The following is a 13,363-nucleotide window of genomic DNA, read 5'->3' as shown; positions in this document are numbered from 1 at the left end:
CCATAAATTATGGGGCTTACATAGTAGAGAATAATTCACTGCACTGCAGGAATTCTTGGGTGAAATTCTGTGGTATTATGCAGGAGGTCAGAGTAGATGATTGTTCCCCTTTAAATCCATGACTCCACAAACTGTCCAGATTCTGTGGTGATGGGTGTCAGTGCAAACCCCAAAGATAAATTTAGGAAAAACACAAGTTTTGAAAGATGATGGTCTCCTTTTCATTGCTCATGATGTAGTCTGACATCCTCCATAACACAGGCTATAGAATTTTACTCAGCTGTTCCTGAATCAAATCCATAAAACACATTCTGTTATGTAATATTGTAATAACCCCCACTTCCTTCCTGCCCCCTCCCCCCAAACACCTTCCATCATGCATCTTGGCAGGATTTTGGATCCTGAACTGTCAGCACTGCAAAACAAGAGTGCTGCCTCATTAGCTACAGGACTAATTACTAGATCCTGGATTTATCAATCTGAACTGCATGATCTCAGGAGACATTTGTATGTTTTACATTGAACTGTAAATTTAAATGGCTTGAATAGAAAACATGTTCAGAATAGTGACATGCTGATTAAGTAAAATGTTTTTAATAAAAAAAATTACCAGGAATGGATTTCATTAGAATTTGGAACAGACACTGTCAATTTAGAAATCACATTTCTGTCTAAAAATACTTCACCTAATATGATTACAAGTAACCTAAGATTACTAAAACTAAAAGAGATTAGAGAACAAAGTTATTTGTCTTTTCAGTTTAACAGATTTTCAAAGGTATTTAAGCTCCTAAAGATGCAGAAATTGCCTCAACAAGTTAGGTACCTAACTTCCATTTATGTCAATGAGAGTTAGGCACCTACATTGCTTAGGTCAGGGGTCTCCAAACTTTATGAGATGAGGGCCATATTAGATTTCTGAAGGGGCTTCGCAGGCCGAAGCGACTGTGAAAGAAAATATATGCAAAATTGTTAAAACAACAACACTACTCTACTGTGTCAGTGTTGCATTAAATTCTAAATCAGGTATAAAAGTTAATCAATGCAGGTACTGTAAGTTGGCTCCCCTTTTTTGGGTCTGCTCTGCCCTGTGCCTGCTCCCTTCTCCCTGTGTCTGCTATGCATGCCTGCTCTGCTGAAGAAAATGACAAAGGATTGAAAGTTTGGCTGTACTTTAGTAAGAGAAGCTCCAGGTTCCCATTGTTGTTTGGGACTGTTTGGTTCTGTTAGTGCTGTAGTTAAAATTTAACCATTATGAAATTGTTAATTTCCATCTTCTTTACTCCATTTATTGGAGAAGTAATTAAGCATCTGGCTTGTATTTTTACTCTAAGGCAGGGATCCGTGGCTGCTCGGCTGCAGCAGCAACTCTCCCCTAAGTTGGCGCCCCTTCTGGGGGGACACTGGCTCCTGGGGGCACTCACCCCTCCACACAGCTCAGCTGAGCTACCTCCCTCCCCCACCCACACGAGCTGCTGCCGGCAGCCCCTCCCCCTGCCTGCTCGTGGTGCCTACTCAGCTGCAGCCTGCCTGTTTGCTTCTCCCTGTACCTGCTCGGCTGCAGCAACGACTCTCCCCTAAGTTGGCGCCCCTTTTGGGGGGACACTGGTTCCCAGAGGCACTCGCACCTCTGCACAGCTCAGCTGTGCTGCTGCCCCGTGTGAGCTGCTGCTGGCGGCCCCTCCCGCTGCCTGCTCGGCATGCCTACTCAGCTGTTCACTTCTCCCCTGTTGGTTGGAGGGCTGGACAAATGGAAGCCCTGGGCCAGATCCAGCCTGCGGGCTGTAGTTTGGAGACCCCTGGCTTAGGTGCTTTTGAAAATCCCACGAGGTGCATGTCTGCATCTTTAGGCACCTAAAACATTTGAAAATCTGCCCCTTGCTGCATTTTCTTTATATAATTAGTTTCACTGTTTTCTCCTATGCTGTGAGCAATTTCCTTTTTTCTTCTGTTCAGGAAGGTCCACAGATTCTAAATGAGTCACTTCTGCAGTGAGTGCTGGGTTTAGGAGGCAGACCTGTCAGTCACCAGCAGAGTGAGTGAAGCTACAACCTTTAATAATAGTAAATAGAGTACTCCCAATAATAATAAATATAACAGCTCTTATCTATAGATCTCCAAGTGCTTTACAAAGGAGGTCAGTATTGTTATCTCTGTTTTACAGCTGTGGAAAGTGAGGCATAGAGAGGTGAAGTGACTTGTCGGAGGTCATCAAGTGGGTCAGTGGCAGAGCAGGGAATAGAATCCAGATCTTCTGGGTCACAATCCAGTGCTGTAGCCACTGTTCTGATCTATGTCCTTAACTTTTTTTTACAGTCCTTCCTGTTTAAGAGCTCTGAACCTACAGAAGAAGAAAAAAACAACAACAAAATCTGAATTTGGTAACCGGATCCTTGAGCTGTGTGCGCCAGATTTTGGCAGGTTGGCAGGGTTTCTTAATGACATTCTCTACTCCTTTGCTTTTGGCTTCTGAGGCTTACCACTAGCTCATCAAGAGTGACAAGCCAAAGAGTGAACATTTGCTCACACTGTTTTTCTCTGTATTGGAATATACACATGAGGATCAGTTCTCTTTTTGATAAAGTGGCTGGGTTGCTCCATTGAACTGAAAGCTGGCCAGGGTTCCCCAAGACCATCCTCAGCCATGTTTGAGGAAGGTACTATAAATTAACATCCCTGATTCAGTTGAAATAAACCCTTTATGCAGGGAGTTCATCTCTCTTAAACTACTTGTTGCAACTAGCTCGGTGGAGAATTGCTCCTGATCTCAGTGGCTGGAGATTAGTCCCTCCAAGGAACTAATTAGCCTACCCTCAGCTTCAAAGCCCCCAGGTTTAAGACACATCTCTTCAGAGGATTTGCTGTCTTGGGCAAGAGAAAGAAACCTCAAGTCACAGAGGGAATTTCTCAGGGAAGGCAAAAGATATCTCAAATTCTCTCAAAAATAAGGGAACTCAACACTGTCAAATCTCTTTGTGACTCAGTCCTTCCAGTCAGTCTTTTTGGAAGAAGAACCAATATCAGACAGAATGGCAAAGACTCTGGTCTCCTGCAGACCCTAGGCAAAGTGCAGGTCTAAAGTACCAAAGAAGAGTGGGGATTTCTGCTTGTTTTCCTCAGAAGGTAGCCAGGTCTTTTTATTGCTGGCTGAAGGTCAGCAGGTATAGCCAGAAACTAAATCTCAGAATCAAACAGATTCATTATGACAACCAATGCCAATCTGAATGAGACCTGCCACACATGCATGAGGAAGATCATGTTCTGTTTGCCCATCTTTGGGCACAAAGACCTTGGTTCTCCATCCTGATCAGTGAGAGAACCATACCACCTATCTTCTTCTATCCTCACAGAAGGGACCTTTCCTCACAGGGTCCTATTCTACATGAAAAACCCACAAAGATCTAGCTTAGTTGCATGGATTTTGAAAGAAGACAGCTAAGAAAGAAGGTATCTCAGTAAATGGAGGGTATTCCTGCATCTATTTGGTTCTAGTTTTTCCCTTTCTGACAACACAAAATTAACAGAATTCCATTGTTTAGAATCTGTGGACTTCCCAGTGCAGAAAAGGGGACAGTGTATCATTGCTTCCTGGAAATTTTCTTCTGTCTAGTAGGAAGGTCCACAGATTTGCCCCACCTGTGAATATTGCCATATGAAGGAACTATTCCTGGGTGAAAGTGATCATGAAATGATAGAGTTCATGATTCTAAGGAATGATAGGAGGGAAAACAGTAGAATAAAGACTATGGAGTTCAAGAAGGCAGACTTTAGCAAACTCAGAGAAATGGTAGATAAAATCCTGTGGGGAGCAAGTCTAAGGGAAAAATGAATTCAGGAGAATTGTCAGTTTTTTAAGAGACATTATTAAGGGCACAGGAGCAAATTATCCGAGTGGGATAGATAGGAAGTATGGTAAGAGACCATCTAGCTTAATCAGGAGATCTTCAATGACCTGAAACTCAAAAAAGTGGAAACTAGGTCAAATTACAAAGGATGAATATAAAAAAAACACCCCAACAACCAAAACTGTAGGGACAAAATTAGAAAAACCAAGGCACAAAACCAGATTAAACTAGATAGAGACATAAAGGGCAACAGGAAAAATACAAATATATTACAAGTAAGAGAAGACCAATGGTAAGGTAGGCCCACTACTCAATGGGAAGTCGAAGATAATAACAAAATGCAGCAATGGCCAAGGTGTTAAATGTCCTTTTTGTTTCAGTTTTCACCAAAAGGGATAGCAATGATTGGACGACTAACATAGTGAACTTCAGTATAAATGGGGTAGGATCTGAGGCCAAAACCGGGAAAGAACAAGTTAAGAATTACTTAGATGAGATGTGTTCAAGTCGTCAGGGCCTGATGAAATAAGTCCTGGAATACTTAAGGAACTGGCTGAAGAGCTCTCTGAGCCATTAGCGATTATCTTTGAGAACTTGTAGCTAGAGCTCTGCAAATCTGCGGATATCCGCTTTGTATCTGCCGATATCCGCATGTGGATATCCGTGGACCATTTTTGCGGATAGCGGATCAGATGCAGATACAGCCGCGCAGGGCTCTACTCACTGGCGGTGCCTGGCCCGCAGCGTCCAGCTCGGGTAGCCCAGGGGGCAGGGGCCAGCAGCCAGTAGCTGGGGGGCAGGTCAGAGTTGGGGCTGTCCAGCACCCACTCTCTGCGCTGCTTCCTGTCCAGGAGCTCAGGCCCCTTGGACAGTGCCAGCATCCCCAGCGTGGCCCGGCCCGGAAGCACTGATTGTGCTCCCAGTCCAGGGTCCAACCTGCCGGCTCCTGGGCAGCAGGGCCCGCTCCCGGCCATGGGGATTGGAGCGGACGGAGCATCGGTGTCTCACCCCTCTGCCCCACTGTGATGCAACACGCACTGCTACTGACGTGTGCTGTTGATCGGGAGCCCCCGGGAGAAGCATGCAATGCGACGCCCCTTCCCCACAGCCCCACCTCCGCGCTGCCCCTTCTCCTCGACTCTGCCCCCACACTGCCCCTTACCCCCAGTCCCCACCCTCATGCTGCCTCTTCCCTGCAAGACCCCGCCTCCCCACTTGCTCCCTTCTCTCCTACCCTCCCCCCTCAGTTGCTAGCCCTTGTGAGATGGGATGCGGATACAGGTAAAAAGATGGCTAGCGGATCGTGGGTCGGATTGTGGGTTGGATGCAGATCTGATGCAGATAAACAATTTTGTATCCATGCAGGGCTCTACTTGTAAAGGATGGGAGAGATCCCAGAGAAAGAGAAAAAGGGCAAATATAATACCTATCTATAAAAAGAGAAATAAGGACAACCCAGGGAATTACAGATCAGTCAGTTTAACTTTGGTACCTGGAAAGATAATGGAGCAAATAATCCAGCAATCAGTTTTCAGACACCTAGAAGATAATAAGGTGATAAGTAACAGTTCACATGGATTTATCAAGAACAAATCATGTCAAATCAACTTCATATCCTTCTTTGGCAGGGTCACAAGCCTTGTGAATGGGGGAAGCAGTAGATGTGATATATCTCTACTTTAGTAATGCTTTTGATGCTGTCTCACATGACCGTCTCGTCAACGAACTATGGAAATACAGCCTAGACAAACCTACAGAAGGTGTGTGCACAGCTGGTTGGAAAACTGTACTCAGACAGTAGTTATCAATGGTACACAGTCAAGCTGGAAGGGTGTATCGAGTGGGGTCCCAGAGGGATCTGTCCTGGTCTGGTTCTAATCAATGGCACAGAGAGTACGCTTATAAAGTTTGCAGATGATACCAAGCTGGGAGAAGGTACAAGCGCTTTGGAGGACAGGATTAGAATTCAAAATTATCTTGATAGACTGGAGAAATGATTTGAAATAAATAGGATGAAATTCAATAAGGACAGATGCAAAGTACTACACTTAGGAAGGAATAATCAATTGCATACATACAAAATGGGAAAGGACTGCCTAGGAAGGAGTATGGCAGAAATGGATCTGGGGGTTATAGTGGATCACAAACGAAGTATGAGTCAACAGTGTAACACTGTTGCAAAAAAAGCAAACATCATTCTGGGCTGTATTAGCAGGAGTGTTGTAAGCAAGACATGAGAAGTAATTCTTCCACTCTACTCAGCACTGATAAAGCCTTAATGTGACATTACCCATGGTAAAATCTGGAATGATGGACAGCTGTATTCCTTCGATTCTCTAACTTGGGGTGCCTTTTACACTGCTTTGCTGTGAGAGCAACCACTTCTGCTCTGCTCACCCACAGCCTCCAGCATGTAAATCTCTCCCAGCTATACTGTATGAGTGCTATAGTGAGCCACTCATGAATTACATGCAGGGCAACACCAGCAAACTCCCAGTCCCAGACTTTTCCCCAGAAATGTGCGTCTTGTACTGCCCAGCACCCTCCTGGACAATACAAGCTTGTATAAAGTCTGTCATTTATTAATAGAAAGTGATACGCACAAATCTTGTTATCCCACATGGAGTTTCCCAAACACTTCAGTCCAAACAACAAAATACATGTATTAACTACAGAAAGATAGATTTTAAGTGGCTACAAGTAATGAGGCATATAAGTCAGAATTGGTTACAAGAAAATAAAAGGTAAAATGCAACTAACACCTAACTTAAACGAAGTGTATACAAAGCAAAGATGTGTTTCACCACATATTCTAGCAGTCTTACTGGCTGAACCTCTTTCAGTCAGGATCTCTCCCCCAGTCCAGTGCTGCTTCCTTTGTTCTTCAGGTGTTGATGATGTCATGGGTGGAGAGCAAGGGAGGGATGCCCCAAAGTCATCTCCTCTTATAGCCCTTTCTCTTGCGCAAGAATCATCTCTGGCTGAATTCAGGAGACAGAAAGTCTGTGTGGCCAGGAACCTTAAGCTGCTTCTTTGTCCAAATGTAGACTTTTTTGCCCACGCTTTCTGTCCTGCTGAAAGGTGGCCACTTAATTAGGCAGTGGTCCATTTGAATTCATTGACACGTGGCTGAGGCGTTGGCTAACCTTTTGTCTTTGGGAAACTTGTTTGTGACTGCCCTACAGAACATGTTGAAACATGTCTTGGTAATATCATAAAGTGGAGTGATCAACAAATCATGAGTTTTCAAACGATACCTTATATTGTTATTATGCTAGTACAAAATGTCATGTAGTCCTGTAAGATGGGGTACAGACTATCACACTCAGTTGGAGTATTGTGTCCAGTTCAGGACACCACATTTTGGAGAAAGTTCAGAGGAGAGCAACACTCATGACTTAGGAGGAAAGATGGAAAAATTTTTGTTTGTTTAGTCTGAAGAAGAGAAGACTGATGGGGGGACATGATAATATTCTTCAGTACTTAAAAGGTTGTTATAAAGAGGAGGGTGATAAATTGTTCTCCTTAACCATCGAGGGCAGGACAAGAAGTAATTAGTTTAAATTACTAAGGGAGATTTAGGTTAGACATTAGGAAAAACTTCCTAACTGTCAGGGTAGTTAAGCACTGGAATAAATTAGCTAGGGAGGTTGTGGAATTTCTGTCATTGGAAGTTTTTAAGAACAGGTTAGACAAAAACCTGCCAGGGATGGTCTAGATAATACATAGCCGTGCCTCAGTGCAGGAGACTAGACTAGATGACCTATTGAGATCCCTTCCAATCCTACATTTCTATGATTCTATTCTATTCTGTGACTGGAAGAAATCATTTGCTCTGCAATGAACTGTGTAATAGAGAAGTGTTCCTATTCACTTTAAAATTAAATGGTTATGATTTAGGATTATCTATAGTAGTAATTGTGGAAGTCATCAAACTGGTGGGATCTTCAGAGGGCAAGGATGATCCATGCATAGGATGCTACTCAGGAAACCCACATTCAATTTCCTGCTTTACCACAATGTTCCTGTGTGAGCTTGGTCAAGTTACTTAGTCTTCTGTGCCTCTGTTCTCCATCTGCAGAATGGGAATGATAGCACTTTCCTGCATCACAGTGGTGTTGACAGGATAAAGACATAACAACAGAATAAAACATTAAAGACTGAGTATCTTGGATACTATTTAATGGGGGCCATATACATACCTTAGATAAGGCAGAGACTTCCATTTTACCAGTGATTAAGAGGTCTAGTCTGCTCAGAACAGGCTGAAAATACATTGCTTAGGATCTGTGGACCTTCCTGCTAGAAGAAAGGAAATTTTGTATGTAGGAGTGATGTGTTTTGCGCGGGGGCGAGGGGGTGTGTGAAATAGGGGAATAAAAGTATTTGATTAAAAATAAGAATGTAGCTGTAAAGGCATAAATATAAGGAGCATGGACTCAGAGGCCAATGTACTACCCAAAGCTTACTGTTTTGTTGTTGTTGTTTTTTTAATGGCTAGACTTCAGGTAGTTGATGTGCTTTTAATAGTAGGGAGGATAAAAATGTGTTTGGACTATTGCAATGTCAAACAAGAGGCTCATTATTATTTTTGGGTACCTTTTTAAGAAGCCACAATATTGCAGATAGTAAAATTTGTTCATAGTAAACAGATGAAATGTTATTCCACAAAAGAAAAGCTGCCTAATAACTTGCAAGAGAGTGAGTCACAACAAACAGCATCATTAAAACTTTCCTCAAGAGAGAACAACTCTCAGCTGAAATTTACCATTATTTTAAAACTATTATTTCAGCCAGCCTGAACAGACTATTTCTCCTCTGGGAAACTTATTCATATTTTACTCTATATTTGTTTTTATTCCATTGTTTACCCTTTACCATAACTTAGATACGGTGCTGACATTAGCTATCTGTGGCCTCCATTGCAATGAGATTTGGAACTGGATTGACAGCTTCTTAGAATATTGATTATAAATGGCTCTATTGAAAAGTGCAAAGAGTTTCAGATCTCAGTAGAGGGCAGGTGCTGTAAGTGTAGACAAGTCCTTATGCTTTGAAAATTACTGTCCTCCCGTATTATATTGTGTCTCTCTGTCACATGTAGCTACATAAAAGTATCCCCTTGAATTTTCACTTACTTGCAATAAATACCTGCCTCTCCGACAGGGCCTTACATATATGTACCCCTTCCATTCTAGAATATTGAAACATTTTACAGATGTTAATGAATATATCCCAGTGAGGTAGATAAGCACTATTCCTGTTTTACATATGTTAAGTGACTTGCTCAATATAACAGATTGCCCAATATCCCACAGAAAATATGTGGCAGAGCCAGGAATAGAATCTTTCTCTGTCCCTTGTATAAACCAAAGGACAATCTTTCCTAAACAGATTAATCTGTTACTTTATTGAAGCCTGCTGTCAGCTACCAACCATGCATTGTAATATCTGGTAGCACGATGACCAGAGATCCCAGGAGAGCCAGCAAGCTACCTGGCATGAGGACAAACAGCAGCAGTAGTTCAGAGACAGAAGACCCTGGCTGGAGGAGAATGAACAGAGCTAGGAACACTCAGGATCTGAAGATAGGCCAGTCAGGTAGTAGCAGAAAAGTCAGTAGGATCCTGCGTGCTTCCCACCTCCTTCATTCCTGATTTCTCTATTTCTGCGACTTACAGAAGGATTCCCCAGTTTGTTTTTCAGGTCAGGCATTCTTTTGTTTTTCCTCCTCCACCTTTGTGTAACCCCGAAACATATGCATACATTTTTCTCATACTCTTCTTCTTAAAAAATAAAAAAGAAAGAGAACATTTTGGGTGAGACAAAACATGACTAATTTCAACAGACCTAAAGATGTGTTTGAAAATGTATGAATGAATGAAAGCGAGGCATTATATGGTAACTGAAACTATTTTGCATCCTCCCTGTTGTGCTCACTACCAAATGAAAGCTAGAACCACACTTGTTTACATTGTAAACACAAATATTTCAGATGCCATATTACTTTTTACTCTGTGCTGTGACATTCTCTCTTTGTCTTTCTGTTTGTATTTCGCAGTGTGGGCTGTTAAAATACACTAGTTTTATTTTAGTTTCTAGTCAGTATCACTTTGTGGTTCATTTTATGCACTAAGGTCATGCAGCAAGGTCTGGGTGACAAACAATTTTTTTTAAAGAAAGTTTGCTAGATTAAAAGTATCATCTAGTCTTACTTTTTTGTTAAAACTCTGGGCTCTTTTTCAATTATTTATCTAATGAAGAAAGGAATTCCCTTAGCACAGGCTAGTGCAGGGGTTAGCAACCTTTCAGAAGTGGTGTGCCAAGGCTTCATTTGTTCACTTTAAAGTTTCGCATGCCAGTAATACATTTTAATGTTTTTAGAAGGTCTCTCTCTATAAGTCTATATATTATATAACTAAACTATTGTCGTATGTAAAGTAAACAAGGTTTTCAAAATGTTTAAGAAGCTTCATTTAAAATTAAATTAAAATGCTGATCTTACACTGCCGGCCCGCTCAGCCCGCTGCCAGCCTGGGGTTCCGTTCACCTAGGCCAGCAGCAGGCTGGGCAGGGGTCTGCGGCCAGGACCCCGGCTGGCAAGGGGCCGGCAAACAGAACCCCAGACCAGCAGCGGGCTGAGCGGGGCCGGCGGCTGGGACCCCAGCCTGGCAGTGGGCTGAGCGGCTCAGCCCACTGCTGCTCAGCCCGCTGCTGGTCTGGGGTTCCGTTCACCGGCTCCTGCCAGCCAGGATCCCGGCTGCCGGCCCCGCTCAGCCCGCTGCCGGTCTGGGATCCCGGCCTTGCCCACATAGAGTGGGTACTTACCTTCTCCCTGGTTCTAGCTCATTCTCTTCCTCTCTCTCTCTCTCTCTGCACTGAGCTGAGAGTGGGAGTGCACTGAGCACAGGGCTGGGGGTGAAGGAGCAGGCTGGGGGTTGGGGTGTGGGGTCTGACGAGGAGCTAGAATGAGGGAGGGGGCTCAGGGTTGGGGCAGGAGGTTTGGGTGTGGAGTGCTTACCTGGGCAGCTCCCATTTGGTGCAAGGGGTGCAGGTGAGAATGTGGGCGTGTGTGTGCAGGCGCTCCCGTTTGGTGCTCAGGGTGGGGGTGGGAATGTGGGGGATGCAAGAGTCACGGCATGGGGTGTGCAGGGGCTGGGTATGCGTGGGGGCTGCAGGAGTCAGGGCAGAGGGCTGGGGGCATGTGAGGGGGTTGCAGGAGTCGGCATGAGGTGTGGGGGGTGTTGGAGTCAGGGCTGGGGTCGTGGGGGGTGCAGGGGTCAGGGCAGAGGACTGGGAGTGTGTGTGGAGAGGTGCAGGGGTCAGGGCAGAGGGCTGGGGGGGGGCTAGGGTCGTGGGGGTGCTGCCCAGAGTGGCTCACAGCAGGGGGCTGGAGGGGATATGCGCTGATTCCACCTCCCTTCCGTAAGGCCCTGTCTCCACCTCTTCTCCGCCTCCTCCCCGGAGCCGCGAGCGCGCTGCGGCTCCGCTTCTCCCACTCCCTCGCAAGGGCCATCAGCTGATAGGCGGCAGGAACCCAGCACGCTGGGGGAAGAGGCGGGAAAGGGGGGAGCTTGCCTGCCCTGCAGCAGCAGCTGGCAGGACCAAGCTTCTTCACCCTGCCCCAGCGTGGGGGGAAAAGAGCGGGCTTGGGCGGGCAGGATTTTTAATGGCGTGCTGCTGCCTGTCGGGGTCCCGGCTGCGGGCCCCACTCAGCCCGCTGCTGGCCTGGTTTTGGCAGCAGGCTGAGTGTGCCATTAAAAATCGGCTCGCATGCCGTCTTGGGCACGCGTGCCATAGGTTGCCAACGCCTGGGCTAGTCCTCAGGTGAGGGCTCTGCCAGCTCTCACTGCCTCCATCTTCCATATGAGGAAAAAGCTGTAAATCATGGAAAGAAAGGGGAGTAAAAAAACCAAACCAAAGGAGAGAAACAAGGAGGAGTCCCGTGCTGGGGGCTCAGTTCCTTTTCCAGAATTGCAGGAACATGAAGATATGACCAGGGAACTTCATTCAGATGAGGACACAGTGAGCTGGAGATCAGAGTAGATCAGCATAAATCTAACAGAGTTGACGGTGCTTAGCTTTGTTTGGTGGGAAAATGGATGAAATAACCAAACAGACTAACTAGAGAAGCATATCCATATGGTATCTACATACCATGGCAATGGGCTGCAGAGAAAGGGCTATAAGGATGGTGGGATAAACGGTAAAAAAATCTGTACTGATGTGATGGATTATAAAAGGGAAATGAAGCAACCCTCGATGGTCTCTCTTTCTCTTTTAAGAACCAGAATCTGCTTTAAAAAACCCAAAACAGCTGGATAAATGGAACAGAAATAAAATTCCTTTTCTCTGTGTGTGATAGAATATGGTTCAAGGCTACTGCTCCTACATAGGACAAGATCTAGTAAAGGTAAAGCTGGATTTGATAGTAAAGATTAGGGCGGTCAAGCTATTAAAAATATTAATCGCGATTAGTCACACGATTAAAAAAATTAATCACGCTGTTGAACAATAATAGAATACCATTTATTTAAATATTTTTGGATGTTTTCTACATTTTCAAATATATTGATTTCAATTACAGCACAGAATACAAGGTGTACAGTGCTCACTTTATTTTTTATTACAAATATTTGCACTATAAAAAACAAAAGAAATAGTATTTTTCAATTCACCTAATACAAGTACTGTAGTGCAATCTCTTTATCATGAAAGTTGAACGTACAAATGTAGAATTATGTACAAAAATAACCTGCACTCAAAAATAAAACAATGTAAAACTTCAGACTCTACAAGTCCAATCAGTCCTACTTCTTGTTCAGCCAATCGCTCAGACAAACAAGTTTGTTTACGTTTGCAGAAGATAGTGCTACCTGCTTCTTGTTTACAGTGTCACCTGAAAATGAGAACAGGTATTTGCATGGCAGTGTTGTAGCTGGTGTCACAAGATCTTTATATGCCAGATGCGCTCAAGATTCATATGTCCCTTGATGCGTCAACCACCATTCCAGAGGACATGCGTCCATGCTGATGACGGATTCTGCTCGATAACGATCCAAAGCAGTGCGGACCGATGCATGTTCATTTTCATCATCTGAGTCAGATGCTATCAGCAGAAGGTTGATTTTCTTTTTTGGTGGTTTGGGTTCTGTAGTTTCCGCATCAGTGTGTTGCTCTTTTAAGACTTCTGAAAGTATGCTCCACACCTCATTCCTCTCAGATATTGGAAGGCACTTCAGATTCTTAAATCTTGGGTCGAGTGCTGTAGATATTATTAGAAATTTCACATTGGTACCTTCTTTGCATTTTGTCAGATTTGCAGTGAAAGTGTTATTAAAACAAAACAACACCATCCGAGACTGCTATAACATGAACTATCTGGCAGAATGCAAGTAAAACAGAACAGTAGACATGCAATTCTCCCCCAAGGAGTTCAGTCACAAATTTAATTAACACATTTTTTTAACGAGTGTCATCAGCATGGAAGCATATCCTCTGGAATGATGGCCAAAGCA

General features: G+C 44.1%; 1 protein-coding gene across 46 annotated transcripts in view; it reads left to right on the top strand.

The window, feature by feature from the left end:
• The window catches only part of ZMYND11 (zinc finger MYND-type containing 11), a 171,519-nt gene that overhangs the window by 30,740 nt on the left and 127,416 nt on the right, over positions 1-13,363 (top strand). For 10 of the 46 annotated variants that reach the window (XM_043541527.1, XM_037891038.1, XM_037891033.1 and 7 more), the window contains 3 exons: positions 1,957-2,035; positions 2,317-2,421; positions 5,474-5,605. The exons of 27 other annotated variants lie outside the window; for them this stretch is intronic. The gene's annotated coding sequence lies outside the window, so the exon portion shown is untranslated. Of the gene's footprint in view, positions 1-1,956; positions 2,036-2,316; positions 2,422-5,473; positions 5,606-13,363 lie in introns of those variants that run through there. 9 more of the 46 variants (XM_043541515.1, XM_037891040.1, XM_037891035.1 and 6 more) reach the window with 6 other exon arrangements.

This window comes from Chelonia mydas, chromosome 2 (genome assembly GCF_015237465.2).
Source record: "Chelonia mydas isolate rCheMyd1 chromosome 2, rCheMyd1.pri.v2, whole genome shotgun sequence".
NCBI classification, from domain to species: domain Eukaryota; kingdom Metazoa; phylum Chordata; order Testudines; family Cheloniidae; genus Chelonia; species Chelonia mydas.
Note: the sequence above shows the minus strand (reverse complement) of the source record. Positions and strands in the feature narration are given on the sequence as shown.